Source organism: Protopterus annectens, chromosome 1.part1, assembly GCF_019279795.1.
Source record: "Protopterus annectens isolate FY-2018-M chromosome 1.part1, PAN1.0, whole genome shotgun sequence".
In the NCBI taxonomy this organism is placed as follows: domain Eukaryota; kingdom Metazoa; phylum Chordata; order Ceratodontiformes; family Protopteridae; genus Protopterus; species Protopterus annectens.
In genome coordinates, this window is record NC_056726.1 from 1368349057 (window position 1) to 1368368223 (window position 19167).

Here is a 19167-nt window from a genome sequence, read left to right on the forward strand (position 1 = left end):
GTACAGTATAAGGGGGTGCTGCACACCTGAGTGTGCCATCCTTTGGATGAGCTCTTAAACTGAGCCCCTGTCTGCTTGAGTTGATGGTAGCTCATGTGGATGTAAAAGATCTCACAGTACCTTTTGAAAGAGTAGGGAAAAGTTTCCCGACAACCTGGCCAAATTTCCTACAGTATTATAAATGCCACCTTATGCCATGCCTTCCTTAAAAAGAGGCTACTAGCCTAGTGAGACAAACCTGGTCAATAAAGAGTAAATAAAATAAATAAAAAAAGACCTACATATATATATATATATATATATATATATATATATATATATATATATACATATATATATATATATACATACATATATATATATATATATATATATATATATATATATATATATATATATATATATATATATATACATATATATATACTTGTAATAAGTCCAATGATTACTTTATATTCACTCTCTTATATTCACTCTCACTCAGAAAACTGGGTATGCAAGTACAATGGAAGAGAATGAGACAGAAAAAATAGAAAGAAATGAACAGTTAATTAATACATCATTTTAAATACAATCAATTTATATATAGTGAACATTTTATATCAAATAAATAGTTATCCCTTTTTAAATTATTTTATAGCAGGCATTATGGATTTATAGTTATTGGTTCAATAAATTCTAAGTAGCTGTTATCTAACTCAGTTTATATCAACATTAAAAAGTAAAGTTAAAGATGGCCGCAATACTATATTACAATAGGATTTACCTTAATGTTTAATCTTGTTGGACCCATGACACAGAGGAATAAAGCCCTGACTGTGCCGCAGATGACCATTTCTCAACTAGCGGCACACATGCTGGGTAGACTAGGTAGTGGAGGTTAGTACTGATTGTCTAATGTTGACTCACCAGTCCGAAGTGGAGAGGGAGGCTGCCTAGGCTTGCTGAAAATATCAGCATTAAAAGCCTGATTAGCACCACATTACCAGTTCTATATCATATACAGGTGGGACTTTGCTCATGCACAGAAGCATGCATTCATGTCTCAAGGGCAGGCATTGTGGAGCTTTCAAGACTGCAGTGGAGTAGAGGGTTAGGTCCCACTCACTTGCAGCAGTATGACATTACACAAACATACTCAGTCTTCTCATTGGCCACAGATATGGGTCAGGTTGAGTCCAGGAAAGGTTAAGACCTGCTGAACAGGGAGAAAAGATGGCTGCAGCTGATGGTCATTTGTTGGAATTTCAAAACATTTGATCTACTTTATTTACTTGAGGTAGTTAACTGAGTTGGAAGCTGATCAACAGACCCTTTTCAGCCATAGCCTGGCTCAAGTATAAAAATATATAGTGTTAGCGGATAAATTAATTGATAGGAATACTTTACTGGAAAAGCTCACCCAGACTCTGCCGCAACATGCTGTAAGGGAAAGGTTTGTTTTTACTTTCTTTGTATTTTGTATTGCTTTATTACCTTTTATTTTGTATATTGTAAATTATTTTCTTTACAATGTGCTTTACTTGTATTTTGCTTTTAATTGCATATTGAAACTAGGAAAGACACCACAGCTATGCCTCTTTTGAGCTACACAAAACATATTTTTTCCCATTCTCCCACCCTGGTGCTATTGTGTTTTTAAACTCAACTGTCTTTCTAGTTGCCTGTCCCTTATGTTAATTTGACCACATATTTCCTTCCATCTCCTCTTTCATTGGCTATTGTAAGTAAGCAAAAAATTCTGAATTTGTGAAATCACACCCCTTCAGTCTATTTAAATTTATTGGCCATCCCACTGTATTCCATAGCACAAGAATACAAAGTACTCACCTCTTTCCAATCTATCTTGCTCTTTTACAATTAGTGGCTCTCCACTTAGAAAGCTACTGCTTACGTTACCCACTCATTCATATCTAAAAGCTTAGTACCCACCACAGCTCTTATGATATTAGCCCATTTTTCCATCTTACCTTTAAAATCTGCTAGATCTACTGCATGACGACCAATTATTGGAGAGACCACATTCTGGCTCTCAGTCGTCATCTTGGGATTAATGCTTCTGTTTTGTTCCTGGTGAGAAAAGAAGCAGAGTACATATATTCCTGACTGTTTCTGGTTGGGAGGTGAGTGTCTGTGCTTAAACTTCCTGATTGGCATAGTTGCTATTCAATTCCTCTACCAGGAAAAAGCTACAACAAGCCTACAGACCCTTACATCATCTCGGACAAGATTATGGCTATCGAAAGAGGCTTTGGCCTACTTCTCATCTTGGGATTGGTGCTACTGGTTTGTGTCTGGTGAGAGAAGCAGCAAAATACCATTGTATCCCAGTAGAGTGAAGCTATGCTGAAATAAACACTAATAGTAGTCAGGCAACAATCATACTGGTAGCTCCCCTCTTTTCATCATTCTTGACAAGTTAATTATTTCTTTTCAGTAAGTACTGCTTGATTATCTTCTAATTTCAGAATATCCACCTAAATACTTCACCCATAAATCATCAGGCTGTACTTATTAGTTTCCCCCTCAAGTGTTTGGCAGTGCCCTGTATAGCCACAAACACCTCTAGCTGATATTTTTCATGTAAAAGCTCCATTGAAATTTCACCACTACCTAGTTCCACACAGGACAACTAGTTTTCAGTGGCAAGCATTGCTTCCATAGTTCATAGGTTCATAGGTAGGTACTAGGATCTTGGCCCTAGGGCTTATATAAGCCTAGCCAAATGGTACCCTGGCTTTTGCCACCTAAGAAAATTATTTTCCTGTGCCCCTCTCAAGCAGAGTCACAAAGTGATCCCCAGGGTGAATTTCCTATCTCCCATTCGATCATCAAGATTTTTCTTGAAGTGAGCTAATGAGGAGCTTTGTTTGATACAGATAGGTAGTTTGTTCCAGAGTATGGAAAGTCTCTGGGACAGGAATCTATCCCTCCAGCATGTTCTGTTTATTGTGGTGACAAGGTTTAGGTCCCTAGAGTATGTAGCATTGCTTTATATGCTCAGTACAACTTTCTAAGCAATAAAAGTCTGTTGCCATGGATATGAACTTTCCTACTATCTCCCTTACCAGCTTGGTGAATATGAGCATCCTGAGGCAATGTAGAAATTGCTTCATGTTTAATGCCAACCAGTTAATTCTCAAAAATAACTGATATGGTATGAGAGAGATGTATTTACACAATGTCTTTAGAGGCAAAGCTGTCACAAAAAGCACTCCTAATGTCAATAAGGTTGTCAGTAACACACACATTTCACCCATCGCACACAATTTAAAGCAGACACGTATACCCATACTTCTATGCTCATAAGGTAAGCAACCACAAAATCCAGCAATCTGGTCATTTGAGACTCCATTGTGAGTAACACTGATGTCCCTCTCACCAGACTGAGTAAGGAGAAAGTCATGGTCAGTTGCTTTTCAGGGGCCAGGATCCACCACATTACACACACACACACAAATCATTGGACTACAAGTACCAGTATGATTCAGTCATGACCCATGTAAGTGTAAATGACCTGAGATGTGCATCCTTAGACTATATGAAGAGAGACATCATGGAGCTCTTGGAATATATATCCCAGGCTCATATGAGCCTAGCATTGAGCAGCATTTTAACCTTCTCCAAGGATGATGCCACAATTAGAACAAAAGATGATTGACTTTAATAATTGGCTTAGTTTCTGGTGTCATTCTAAAGGGGTGCAATATTTGTTAGCAAGCTATCACAACTCCCACATCTGGCATATGATGTAGCTGTACCAGAGGATTACCAATGGGGACATCCCTTAAAGCCACCTAGTGGGGGATGCTGGTTACACACTGGAGCCGTGGCTGATGACACCCATCAGAAATGCACACACCTGAACAAGAACTCCATAATGAGGCACACGCACAGACCAGAATCATAATAGAGCATGTGTTTGGGATGCTCAAGTCACATTTCCAGTGCCAGGACCCATCTGGTGGAGCCTTGCAGTACTCACCAGCTACATGTACCCAAATTGTCATTGTATGTGCCATGCTACACAATATGATCCTGCGGAAACAGCTGCAGCAGGAACAGCATGAGGTAGGGCTACACAGCTCCCCACCATTGTCAAGGCCTGCACAGGCACAGAGTGACTCAGAGGAGGAACAAGCTGAGCCTGCCCCAGTAGGCAGAAGAAGGCATTCCCAGTATGCCCAGGCCGTAGCAAAGAGGTAACGCATAGCACATTCCCTGACACAGTAGGAACCCAGGGAATGACACTTCTCTCTGACTCGCACATACAGTAAAAGGGATGCCAAACATAACACTACCTGTGCTTAACCATGTATAGGGAGTGTACAATGTGCATCTGACATAGTCAGCCCTCCACCACCATCCTCAATACTGGCACAACCACAAGGTAAGTCACTCTCCCTATCAATTGCCGAATGGAGTAGTGTGTTTTGTTATTTGTATCTATGGTATCGATGTGAGCATGCAAGGGAATTGGGTGGCTGAATGGGATGCCAGAAGATAGTAGACACCTATAGTGGCAGCATGAGATCTGTAACAAATACTGATGTCACCACAGTAGCCAGTACTAGACAAGGTGACAAAACTCACTGCAGGCAATATGGTGGGCCACATGTGTGTCCATAGGACACACACATGCCAGTCATGGAGGCTCATATACCCAACAACAGTCTCAACCAGTAGGACAGGCGTAGACAAACACAAACAAAGCCTGTGCTAAGGCCTCTGATTGATGACTATAGAGAACAGCCCCTCTCCATACCTGCACATACAGACTACAACAGGTCAGGCAGTCGGATGTTAGTTCTGAAGGGTAAGAAGTCAGAAACTGAAATGTAGGTCAATCAAACCTAGGACCAGTAGTACACTGATATGCCTCTAGTCAGAATGATAGGTCAGAATACAGAATGAAATGGAGCACCTGAAATACCAGTACAGTCATAGCAAATGTGTACAAGTGTCAGGTGTGACCCCAATCCTATGTAGAAATGTAATAACATGTATGTGTAGGTATAATAAAAGTGGAGCGCAGATTACATGAGCTGGCCAAAGTAGCAGGATAGATTGTAGCATGTGTACAATATGCAGGGCTGAATGTGTTAGGTTGGTGTGTGTTGTATATTGTGTGAGAGTGGTCAGTATGTGAGGTTTGTCCTGGCTGCCATTAGCCAGTACTGCTGATGCCAGGGCCAAGTTCTCACAACTGCAGTGCCAAAAAACACATTCCAGCAGTAAGCCATAGTAAATGTTTGGAAGTAATATGTGTCACCATCTGAAAGATGAACATGGCCTGAATGTGGACCCATACATACAAGCACACAGGGGGCAATACCCCAGACAGACAGTGTATAATATGTAACTGTCAGATGGACACACCCTTGGAATTGTGCATACAGGTTAGCAGCACATTAGTTGGGCTTGTAGAAGGGAATACTGATGTCATCTGGCCAAACACTGGCAGACCACAAAAGTCACAGGTATGAAGTATTGAGAAATAGCTGATGTCCCTGCACAAGGCAGCATACTTGGAATGCCCCATGCATATCTGAGAGTCAGCTGCAAGTAGTGTCCATAGCACACATACACCCAGCTCAACCCACCATCACCCACAGGTACCTCGCCAGTCTTATCCCTACTGTTGGGAATGAGTACAATATGAACCCACCTCTGTATGGCAATAGCCAAATAATGCAGCCTGCAGAACAGGTGTTCCATGCAGGTATGTCCCTAGCTGTAAGTAGCATCCTGCCAGCATTCATACCACTGGATCAATAATGACAGAAAGTATTGGCATTAACACCTTGCACACCTACCCTGTCACCACAGGGGAATATATGTATTGCAGTCTGGGACTGTAGGAGGGACAGAATGCAGTGACCTGCTACAGCTGGCCTGCATCACTACCAAATGGCCTACAGTCCTCTGCCAAAGGCCTGTGCCTCACCCATACTGCCAATGTATGTTATGTCATGGACTCCCAAATAACAACATAACACAGTCCACAGAACCCAAATGCAAGGCCATGTGGACAAATCCCAGTAACATGTCCACCACATCCTACTGCATGAACTGTAGAGCAACACCAAATTATTGCTGGGATGAGGTGATAACTATAGGGAACTTATCAGATAATGTTTGCATAATGTTTGGAAGAGGATAGAATAATAGAGGGGGAGGGTAGGAGCATGAGCAGCATGGAGTGTGTGAATTCCGAAAATCAGGCATGTGCACATACTAGCCCTGACTGCAAACACAGGAATGGGTGGCTACAAACCTGCTCATAAACCACAATGTAAAGGGGTAATGTCAAGAATTATGACACCTGCCTCTAGGTAATCTGTGTGAATTTGTTCAGCTGTGAGGAATGGCCACAGCAGGATATGGCCATACTGTCACATTGATGGATGTACAAGCATGGGATCCTCAGTCACAACTGTACCAAGGTGCTGAACCATTTACACAGACCCAGCAGCAAGTGTCTGCAGCTTCCCCTCCAGAATGGCATGATGGTGCAAGAACATGTAGACTGCAGACCACAAACTGAACACAGCTGCATTTACCCTTACTTCCCCAGGACATCACTGCAAGCAAATATGTATACCTGATAGTACTTGATGACATAAAACATCACAATGTAAAACAGCACATATGTCTGAATATCTCTACGAACACCAAGACCATGTAGCAAAAGCAGCACAGACACAATTACCTACAGTAACCCTCTATCTTTGCCCATTTTAACTCCATATTGTCAACCGATCTACAGATATCCCACAGAAACAAGTTGCTAGCTGTATGTGTAGAACAGAAAAAAACTGTACTGGAGTGCAATCTACCTGGAATGGATTCACACATTCAGTACAGAAGATCATACTGGGCATGCTCCCACACTTAGAGAAATGAAGCCCATGTCTGGCAGCAACAGTGGACTATACATATCTGACAGTCACAGATGTTAGTAAACACACTCCTCAGTACACACCAGTCATGCTTTGCACACACATTGGATAGCAATATACACATATATCCAAGGACAACACACTATAATAGGCCACAATTACACATACATAGATGTGTGGAAAAGAGTGACAGACAGTGGCACCCAGCACACATCCAGTTGGCTAAAACCACATGATGTGCAAATGTTAATCACCGTAGACATTTGCCTCTGGTATCCCTCATCACTATAGTGCCTGTGATGCTTGTGCTAACTGTGTAACATGACTGTACAAGTCAGTTGTCATCTAGCAGGTGTATACACTTACCTGTGGAATATAAACCTGTGTGTGCCTGAGTGTTGTGTGTCTGCCTCTAGATGAATTCATTATGGCTCATGCACACACACTGCACTCCCCATCACCCTACTATGGCAAGCCTGCTGATGTCTTCACCTTGAAATACACCTTTGGGGAAGTAGTAGCCCACTAATCTCTGTGGCACGTCCTATAACTGTGTAATGCTGTAGTGTGATGTACTAGTTAGGTAGGTGTTCTAATCCCAAACGTGGCAACTGTGTGTGTGTGTGTGTGTGTGTGTGTGTGTGTGTGTGTGTGTGTGTGTGTGTGTGTGTGTGTGTATGTGTGTTTGTCTGTGTATGGATCAATGCTTTTGAGGCCATTCACACTCACTGCAATTTCAAATGCCCTACCTTGGCAGGGCTGCTGATGTCATTCACTTTGAAATACACCTTTGGGAAAGAGTAGCTCAGTAATCTCCCTGGTGTGTCTATAAATGAGTAATGCGGTAATGTGATGTACTAGTTAGGTATGAGTTCTAATCCCAGACATGGCAACTGTGTGTGAGTGTGTGTTTGTCTGTGTAGGGATCAATGCTTTTGAGGCCATTCACACTCACTACAATTTCAAATGCCCTACTTTGGCAGGGCTGCTGATGTCATTCACTTTGAAATACACCTTTGGGGATGGAGTAGCCCATTAATCTCCATGACATGTCCTATGCCTGTGTAATGCTGTAGTGTGATGTACTAGTTAGATAGGAGTCCTAATCCCGGACATGGCAACTGTAGAACTTTGTGTGTTTATCTGTGTAGGGATCAATGCTTTTGAGGCCATCCACAGTCACTACAACCTCCATTGCCCTACTTTGGCAAGCCTACTGATGTCATTCACTTTGAAATACACCTTTGGGGAAGGAGTAACCCAGTAAGCTCCATGGCGTGTGCTAAAATTGCATAATGCTGTAGTATGATGTACTAGTTATGTAGGAGTTCTATTCCCAGACATGGCAACTGTGAAACTGTGTGTGTGTAGGGATCAATGTTTTTGTGGACATCCACAGTCACTAGGCACACCTAAAAATAAAGAACAAAACAATGATAACTGTGCAGTAACAGAGTCCTGATCCAAGGCTCCAGAGAGCACCCCTGCAATACCAGGTACAGCTCTCACCACACCTGTTGGCCACAAAACCAGGACCAAAGCAATAAAGGTGGAGTGTCCATATTCACCAAGGTTATTCACACCACCAGGTTACTTGCCCAACAGAATGTGTCTGAAATACCCCTGGTGCAACTAATAGTAGGTCAAACTGCATCCAACTTGTATAGCTTGCTACAGATCCCCCCACCATGCCTTATGATTCTCACTACAGCTTTTGAAACATACTGTGAAATATTATGATAAAAGCAAACACCTTAATACTGGGTGACTTACACTACCCTGCCATTAACTGGGAAAATACTTGTGTACCAACACGTGTGCCCAACAGTTCTTGGAAGTCATAATTCCCAATGCCCTGGACCAAGTAACCCACAGTCCCACAAGGGGCTCAAATATCCTAGACCTGGTCATTACCAACATGGGAAATCAATGCTCTACACGTATGGTCACCCCATCGGTGGTCAGGTCTGCCCATGAACTAATCATCCTTAACATCAACATCCCTCCCCCACACCCCAGTAAGGAAACCTTCATAACACACATCACCTAAGCCAATGTCATGCTACACATGTCAGACATGACTAACGTCATGACACCCCTGCAGATGGGAACTGAAAGGATGACTGTTGAATCCTACGTGAAGACACATTACAAGCACATCCACTCCTACATGAATCATTCCATCCAATATAGAACCAACATGCTCACCACCAAGGAAAGGAAGCCAATGTGGTGGCCCCCTGCCATAAACATACTGTACAACAAAAGGAGGAAACTGTTGCAGAAGCGGGGGAATTTCCAGGATGCAAAATACTCCCTTACCAGCTACAATAAGAAGCAGAGATCCCTCATAACATCCACCAAAGCTAGTTACAAACATAATATAGCCAAAGATGTTAAAGACAACTGCAAGCCATTCCATAGCTATGTGAGGAATCTAAATGGCAATGCTCAGATCTGCTCTGAGCTACAACAGGATGGTATTAAATATACTGCTCCCAAGGATATTGCCAATATTCTGGCAGATAGATTCAGTGCCAACTGCACCCCCCTCCCACCCCCAAAGGGCCCATCTCAACACAAAAAGATTGCCAGATTCTGGTAATAATGGCCACATAGGTAAAAACCACACTCTCCAGAGCTAAGACAACAGCAGCCATGGGACCAGTCAACATCCTGGACTGTGTACTACATGAGCTACAAAATGAACTGGCATCTCACCTACATGCTATGTCTAATCATAGCCATACCTCAGGATTCATTCACACTCTGTGGCACACAGCTACAGTTATCCCAGTCCACAAGGGGGGCTCCATCTTGAATCCTGGGAACTACAGCCCCAGCAGTATGTCATCCCTGTTCTGCACAGCCATGGAATGTATTATCATTGAAATTAAAACAAAGACATTGGCAACCTGCAAACACTGGACCCCAACCAGGTTGGGTTTTTGAAAGGCCGATTATGTCACCTCAACCTGATTTACAACTGTGAATCCATGTCCAGAGCTGTGGATGAGGGTAAGGTGGTTCAAACAGCCTATCCAGACCTCACCAGGGCCTTCAACACCATCCCCCAGTCTGGAATCATAGATAAATGTATCAAGCTGGCCATTAATCCCTATGTCACCCGATGTGCTGCCAACTGCTGTACTGACAGAACCCACACTGTTAATGTAGGTGACACCAACCCCAGCCCCAGACAAGTGACAGTTGGAGTAACTTAGGGTTCAGTCCTGACACCACCCTTGTTTGGCATCTACTGCTCTGAAGTACAGTCCAACAGTAAGGGACTCTGGCAAACAAAGGTTGCAGATGACTGCACACTGGGAGCCAATATTGAATCCTCACAAGATCTGAATATTCTACAGAAGGGCCTTACAGAAAGACATGCCTGGTGCCTGAGCCATGGCCTCAAGATCAATGCCAATAAATTTATAGTTATCCCCTTTGGGAAGGGACATGTACCTCTGAAGTACCACATAAGTGGCAGTACACTGAACACCTGAAGTTTGATAACAGACTTAGGGACACAGGTGGACAGTGGTCTCACCTTTGATAACCACATTGCCACAACTGTCAGGAAATCCACCTATGTGGCACACCTCACAACTAAGGGCTTTACATCCAGGAAAATGAGGCCATTTTCCCACTGTAGTCATTTCTCAGTAGACCTAGTACAGACTACAATGGCCCATTATGTATGTACCTCACAAGACATCTGCAACAACTAGAAAGGCTGCAGACATACCTCACTAAATGAATCACAGGCCTAAACCAGATGCCCAAGGCTGACCGTCTGAAAATCATCCAGCTATACTCTGTTACATATTGTGTTCTCAGAGGTGATCTCTGCTTAACATATCATGCCTTGTCAAACCCACAGCTGTTGGACATGCTACACTTAAAGAATTCCAAACCCTCACAGCCACATGCTCCAGTGATCCAAATCTTATCATCACAATGAACAATACATGCTGGAGGGATGTGCTCCTGACCCAGAGCCTCCCCAGACTTTGGAATAGACTGCCCATACATGTCAAGCAGAGTGCCTCTTTGGCCCTGTTCAAAAGGAACCTGGACAATTGGATGGGAGATATGAAATTGACCCTGGGGATCATGTCAGCTGCCTTGCTAGACAGCATCCAGGGATGTGGGAAGACATAGCCAGGTAATTCTCATGTCTAGGCATGTATAAGCTCTAGGGCCGATAGCCTAGTACCAACCTATGAACCTATGAACTACACTTCCGATTGCCCAACTTTGGCAAGGTTGCTGATGTCATTCACTTTGAAATGCACATTTGGGAAAGGAGTGACCCAGTAATCTCTGTGGCATGTGCTATAACCACGTAATGTTGTAATGTGATGTGCTAGTTAGGTAGGAGTTCTAATCCCAGACATGGCAAGTGTAAAGGTTTGTGTGTTTGTTTGTCTGTGTATAGATCAATGCTTTTGAGGTCATTCACAGTCACTACAACTTACATTGCCCTACTTTGCAAGCCTGCTGATGTCATTTTCTTTGAAATACACCTTTGGGGAAGGACTAGCCCAGTAATCTCCATGGCACATGCTATAACTATGTAATGCTGTAGTGTGATGTACTAGTAATGTAGGAGTTCTAATCCCAGACACGGAAACTGTGAGACTTGGTGTGTGTGTGTGTGTGTGTGTGTGTGTGTGTGTGTGTGTGTGTGTGTGTGTGTGTGTGTTTGTCATACATATCCTGTGTGGAGGTAGTTGTGAGTGTGTAACAACAGGATTCATTGTGGAGTGGGTTTTGCAAATTTCTTATATGGTGGCCCTATTATATGTCACAATGTCCACCTTACAAGGATAAAATATGACAAACAGCAGAGAGGCTGGGACAGGCAATCCATACCCCTACATGTGACATCATAGCTTGGCGAGCAATATAGGCAACCCTTGTACTACCCACAGAACACTGTCCACCCATGTCTGATACACAAACACACTCGGCTAGGCAACAACCACTATGTTGGTAGTTCCCTGCATATTGCCCACAGATAGTAATGATGGTGTGATTGCAGTGGACTACAGAGGACATGGCACCCTATCCCATCCTTACAATAGGAAAATCATTGCATACAGTGCTCCTTCACTATGTTCCCCACTGGACGCCTGCAACAACTGTAGATCCAGAAAATGTAACCCACAAAGGACATACCATGCCTTATACACATGCCCTGTATGGACAGATGTCACTGACACCAGGGAATACCTGTATCATGCTGTCAATGTAGGTGCAGGGTCAACTTGGTGTCCATTGCCAGTTCTCACCACATGAGGTCAGGAATGGCACATCTGATGATAACAATCTGTCTACGCAACATGCCCCGGACACCCCAGGTACAGTTCCACATGTCACAGAACATGCATATGGGACATTTGCACATCCGAAACACTGTCCATGTCATGGAATATAGAACACATACATGGCAAGCATTGCACAGCACTGGCCACTCACAATAGTAACCAAGATGTCTGGATGGTGAGTACAATACCCACCTGTGTGGGACAATCCAGACACTACACCCCTGCGTCACACTGCAGACCATTGTCATGGGGCCTGATGCCAAACTATACCCCTTACCTAGCCTTGTACAGCCTTTTGGTGCAGTCAACCACTACACACCTGTGAAGCAATGCACCCATGCATGTCAGTACTGGCAAACCTGTGTCTGTGTGTGTTTGTAGAATATAATGATATGGACACCATTGACACTAACTACAGCTCCAATTGGCCTATTGAAGCATGCCTTCTGATGTCAGACACCTTGACATACCCGTTGCCCATATATCATCCTGATAACCCCTGTGGTGCATGTGATACATGTGCATTACTGTATTTTGGCAAACTAGCTAGTTAGGAAGTCTAATCCTGACCATGCTAACTGTGATATTGTGAGTGAATCCCTGAGAGAGTGTGGCTGTGTTGACCTTGACACCTGTTCATGTGGACAGGCACATGTACTACATCTACCTTATCCCTCCTTTATCACTGATGCAGATGTCACTCACCACTGAATATACCCTTGGACAGCTCCCCAATATGTAAGCTCTGCGGTGCATGCAATAACTGCATAGACATATGATAATAATACATAGGCAGGCAGGGGTTTGAAACCCTATACTGGTAAGTGTGTGACACAAACATACTTAGGTTTTACTCTCACACCCCCTCCCTGTCTTACTTAGTCTCTGTCTGTCTCTGTCAGTCCCTCTCTGGTGAATGTGGAGAAGTACACCTGCTTTGCTTAGGCAGCAGCTTGTGTTTTGTAAGGGATGCTCATGATCAGCTGATGGCCTCTGTATGAATTGCAGTCCCCCACTAGCTGATTGCATTCAATAAAGGAGGTTTTTTTACTGTTATACGAGTGTCAGTATTTCAAATCCATACCAGGGGGAGCAGATTGTGTTACTGGTTTAATGTGGAAAATAACTGTAGACTACTGTCTGTATAGCACATGTCAGTGAGGGCTGCCATTATGTAGTAATGGCAAACCTATCGGTGTCAGATGTCTGTCTGTCAACACATTCATCCTACTGCATAGCTAGTTGGCAAGCTGATGTGTGTCAGTCTCTGTACAGATGTGCAGATGTCAGGTATCCATCTTGGATACGTACAGGCAATCTATGCTTGACTGACACTGACATGTCTGCCCAGCTGTGTTATAAATGGCACAGATAGGACTCAACACCCTGTACTTACCACATGCCATGGATAACTACACCACACTACCACAGTCAACAGAACATGCTTGGGTACAGGTCTTCAAGAGAGACACTAACCATGTTATGTAATACATGTTGCATACATGTCAACTAGAGCACCTCACCGGCCCTCTGCAGGAGGAACCCAGAGAATTGGCTGATGTATGTCACTCTCACCCTGAGGGTCACCACAGTGGTTTCTGTAGATAGATGGCCTGCTGGAACATGGGAGGTAGCATGATACCACTTTACACACATCCCCTACACTTCCCATCTCTCCATGGACAATAGCCAGGTACACACCTATGAACATCTGCACCAATGCACCCCAGTACTGACAAATGTGTAAGTGTGCATTACTAAGAATATCAGTGGCTGTGTGTTAGTAGACTTGTAGTTGTGTAGTTGGGAAAACCCTTAGGCCCGTCACACCCACCGCACCACCCATTGCCATAGATAGATGTGGCTGCTGCTGTACCGGACATTACATTTACCTTGTTACACTCCTCTCTCTAAGGGCTACCTGGGCCTTGCAATACCAGCACAACACTGTTGTACAAATGGGTTGATAGGCATGGGATACCCACTGAGTTCTGGCAAGTGTGTGTATATGTGTGCATGTGTGTATATATGTAGGGTGCAGCATTCCGAGGCCACATACACCTATTACAATACACATTGCCACACAGTATTAGGGATTAATGATGTTGCTGCCCATAGGATAGGCATGACAATTTATCACCCTACTATGCCTGTGGCATATGTATTACATGCATATCCCTGTAGTAGCACTCTTGGGATAGACAAGGGGTTGTATTGCAGTCTTGGTCAATGTGTGATGGTAGATATGTCAGAGTGTCATCATGGGTTCCAGTGTGTACAATATCCACAGTGGGCTGTGGGTGCTGCATATGCTGTCATTACACCATAGTAGCCCCGGTACATTTCGCATGTACCACTGTATGATGACCACTGTCACCATCAACCATACAGGTAACTGATAACACTATCCAGCCCAGTTATGCATGTGCTGTGTGCAACCTACCTGTAACACATTGCACACACTGAGAAGGTAGTTGGCACTGATAGGCCCAGTTCTCTTGGATGTGTGTCTGACTGTTATGTGTTTGTCAATGTGTATATGATGGTATTTTACACTATGTATTGTCCATATGAAACCATTACATCTCCCATTGCCATACTGTACATGCCTGGGGATGTGCTGCATGTAACATGTAACCTGGAACACATCTCATCCTAAAAGCTGTGTGGTGTGTGCAATTAAAGCCACACACATCAGTAGCACAACATACATAGGTAGGGGTCTTGTCCCAGTTTTGCCAAGTAAGAGTGTGCATGTATGTGGAGAGATCTACTTCAGGTTGCAGAATATAAATGTCCTAGGGGGCATCTGTCCAAGAACTGCGTGGCATATGCTAACATGTCACAGGTATCATCCTGTGGATATACATTTCATCACAACTACTGTTAGCTGTGTAATTGGCCTCTTCCCCACTGTATAGATGTGCAATGATACTGGGGTTGGTATATATTTCTGGGTGTGGTTATTGTGAACACAACCAACATCATTGCGATTACTGTTGAGTGTATCCCCCCATGTAGCTGGCTGTAATACTGTGCAGTTCATGTTATCAGGTTATGTATTTCTCTATCACACTATCTGTGGTTCTACAGCACCTCTCACCCTCCAAAGGGTAGGGGTGTGCCACCCACACCAGCACACATATGTTTACCATGTTGAGGATTGCACTACATTGAGGAAGGGGTCATATACCCTGCCCGTGCCATCGTCAATGACCTCAAACTAGCAGACTGCTTATTTCATAATGTGTTGTTCTGCATAGTCTGGCTTGGTGGAATTGCATAGGCTATGATGGGCTCCTTGCAGAGGTACATACATCCATGTGTACAGTATTCGCTATGTAGTGCATCAACACCTATGCCTCTGTGTGTGTTATACACAAACATGTGGTGTGTGCCACCCAGTACAACCACCATTGTCCACTGTACAAGGGCTGAAAACAGCAGTCACCATGCACTCACCTGTATACACCACCCCCAGACCTATCTGCCATGTGGCACAGGCAGTAACTATTATACAGACCTGTGACATGTGTTCAACTGTACCCAGGATATGCCACAACCATGGTGTTACCACAGTGCCATATCCCTTGTGAGATATGACAGCAGACCATCCTTCTGCTGACACATGGACACCTACAACACAAATGGATAACATTATGGAGACCACAATCACTCAGTGTTACTAACAGCTATAATGCATCATGGCTGGACAGCTACACTACCTGACATGTAAGCATTAAACATTACTGCTGACAACATGTTACACAGCAGTACATTGGTACACTGTAGTATAGTCACCATGTGCATCAGAACCATATTAGACTGTCCCTGCAGTGATGTTATGGATGACAGGGATGTGGCTCAGGTATCATCATATGCACAGGGTGCGTTGTTGGTTTGCCAGAGACCTAGGCTGGGCCATACATTTGACGCCATGTCTGTGAGTGAGGGTTTTAATTACTGATATGGCCATGTGATGTGGTGTGTGTAGGTATGGGGTTGCCCTAGGTATGTTTGTATTGTGTGTGGGTATGCATGCACACAGTTCTACCATGTGGCTGCCCTATACAGGTGTTTGTTGTACAGCTGCAGACTATACCTGGCAGGGTGTACAGTTCATCGCCTCCAGCCACGGACATGAGAACTGTGCCTGCCAGGGGATCGACAGGCACGTCCAGGTACAAGCCTCGATATTCTACTTTCCCCTGATGATGACATAAGTCTGCTGGAACCAGGTCCCTCCTGGAACTGGTCAGGGCCACATGCATGTAGCCTGCTGAGGTGTGGTCTGGACAGCACTCCCCTGCAGTGCTGGGGCTGGTACTGCCACTATGGGAGCAGCTTGGTGTCCTTGCACATCCATGTCGACCTCCAGATGTTGGTGCTGCTGGCCTATGTCCACATGGTCATTGCACCACTCCCACCATATGCTCTAGCACGGACAGTCCATGGTCAAGGAGGCCCACCATCATACCCCACCATCTTTCCATGACCTCTGTATAATAACAGAGGGCACCTGCAAGATCACGCATGTTGTACAGCTGAAAAAGAAGTCCTCTGCAGCCTCAGACCCTGTCTGGTGTACCGTTCCATATGTACCTGCACCTCCATGACAGCCTGAAACATGCTTCTGGTGGTACCAGATGTGGCACTTCTGCCAGGGGCACAATGACCAGCAGCCCTCCTATGAGCACCCTTGTGCATCTGCCAATGTGGTACCCTGCTGGACATCTGTCTATGGCTGCTATGTCCAGACACAGCAGCCATAGATACTATACTGTCCTGTGCACTGCCGCCAACCGGCAACTGTCCTTCTGGTATGGCCACTGGTGATGGGGTATCTATAGCCACTGTGACTGTGTGCGGGATGGGGTGGATAACAGGGGGATGTCAAATGATGGCACAGTTTCAGCCTATGACAACCCCGGCTGTGCCTCAACACACCTATCATCATTTTCAATGTCTATATGGACACCAACATCAGATTACATGCAGGAGGGACCCTGACCCACCTCGTCACCTGTGAGCGGAAAAGAAGAAATGCACTTTAAGACCTGTACGTCATTGCTTAACAGTACACACACACATACACACACATGCGCACACACGCGCACACATATGCACACACACGCACACAGACACACACACACACACACACACACACACACACACACACACACACACACACACACACACACACATCCTGACATTTCATCATAATACCTACCTACAGCAGAAGCTCCAACGTAAGGACAGCGTTCCGTAAATGTAAAGTAATCAGCACAAACAGTCACAGATGGAACGCCGAGGCTTGCAGGCAGTGAATGACTGCCGTATCACAAAAAACAGTTCAAAAGCAGTTCAATCACGGCAACGTGAGCTTCAAAGAAGCTTCAAATAAACCACGAACACAACTCAGATATAATACCAGCGAAGGCAAAACAGGTAACCATAAATGTGCAGATAAGCTTCAAATCCAAGGACACATAAGCCACGAGCTCTATAATTTGAACGTTCTTTATTCAGTGAGCGCTTTCACCCCAGGCGGGTTTCTTCAGACTGTATAAAGAGTTAATTACAACACAGCCTATAAATACTCAGTAAAATCAGGTGATTAATTAATTAAATCAATTGAAACACTATACAAGGCTAAAAACTAACATTACAAACTATTTGTGTGTCATAAGTAAAACTAGCATGTAGAAACATATATATAAAAATATACATTTAAGTATACTGAAAAAACAGAATGAACTAGAATTATTTAAAACACATAACTCTATGAGCTCCATACAAACATTTCATGCAATTATGTACTTACATCAACTATCCACTAGATGATGCTACATTGCATAGGAAATACCAATGTATAAAAACTAAAACGTAAAAAATGTTACAAATAAATATGTGTATGCTTCAACCAGATTAGAGTCAATGTTCCTAAATTCATAATGATAAGAACTAACCAATATTGACTAACAATAAGAATTAAAAATGGATGTTACCTCCTACAAAAATCAAAGAACAGTGGATAAATCATTTCACCACCTTCCTGAGCCTTCTCTTTAAGAAAAGGTTGAAGGCTAACCTTATCATTAAGCCCTGGAGAAAAGTCCGCCTTACATCTGATAATCCATTTAGTTTCCATTTCTAGGGTTAAGTTCTCTAGGTCACCACCTCTAGAATTAGAATCTACTATCTGTATAACTAGAAAACTGAAAGTGTGTGCAGGACCTTTCGCTTTATGATGTTTAGCTAAAGCGTTCTTGTCATCCCGACCCTCATGCAATAAACATGCTCCCTAATCCTTTCTCTCAGCGTTCTGTTGGTTTTCCCAATATAGAACGCTGAGCATGAGCAACACAAAGCTAGATAAACAACATTGGGCGACTTGCAATTAGTCCCTGTGTTGAAATTAAATGTCCTGTCGAGTGAGGGTGGTTTGAAACTAGTGTCTGTATTGATAAAAATGCACTGATTGCAACCATTACAGGGAATGGTGTTGTATGATGGTGTGAGTACATCCTTAAAACTCCTGTGACATAATATCCTTTTTAAATTCAGACTGTTCTTATACCTAAACCTAGGTGTAGTCCCAACCACACTGCTTATAGCATCTTCAACCTGTAGAACATGCCAGTGTTTATCTATAATTGCTCTAATATCAAAAATATCACTAGTATAAAATAGAGGTATTCTAACGTATTCAGGCCTACGTGTAACATTCAAATTTTCCTTCACACTCGGGTAATTTGTGGTACTAGAAAAATACGGTTTAGCCCTATTATCTCTCATAGTCAAAACTTCATTCTCAATACCTTCAATATGTGTAGCATTGTAGTCCCTTGCCAAAAATCTATTCCTCAGTCCCTCCAATTCATCTCTAAATCCAACCTCTGTAGGATTGAGTCTGGAAGCCCTTATAATCT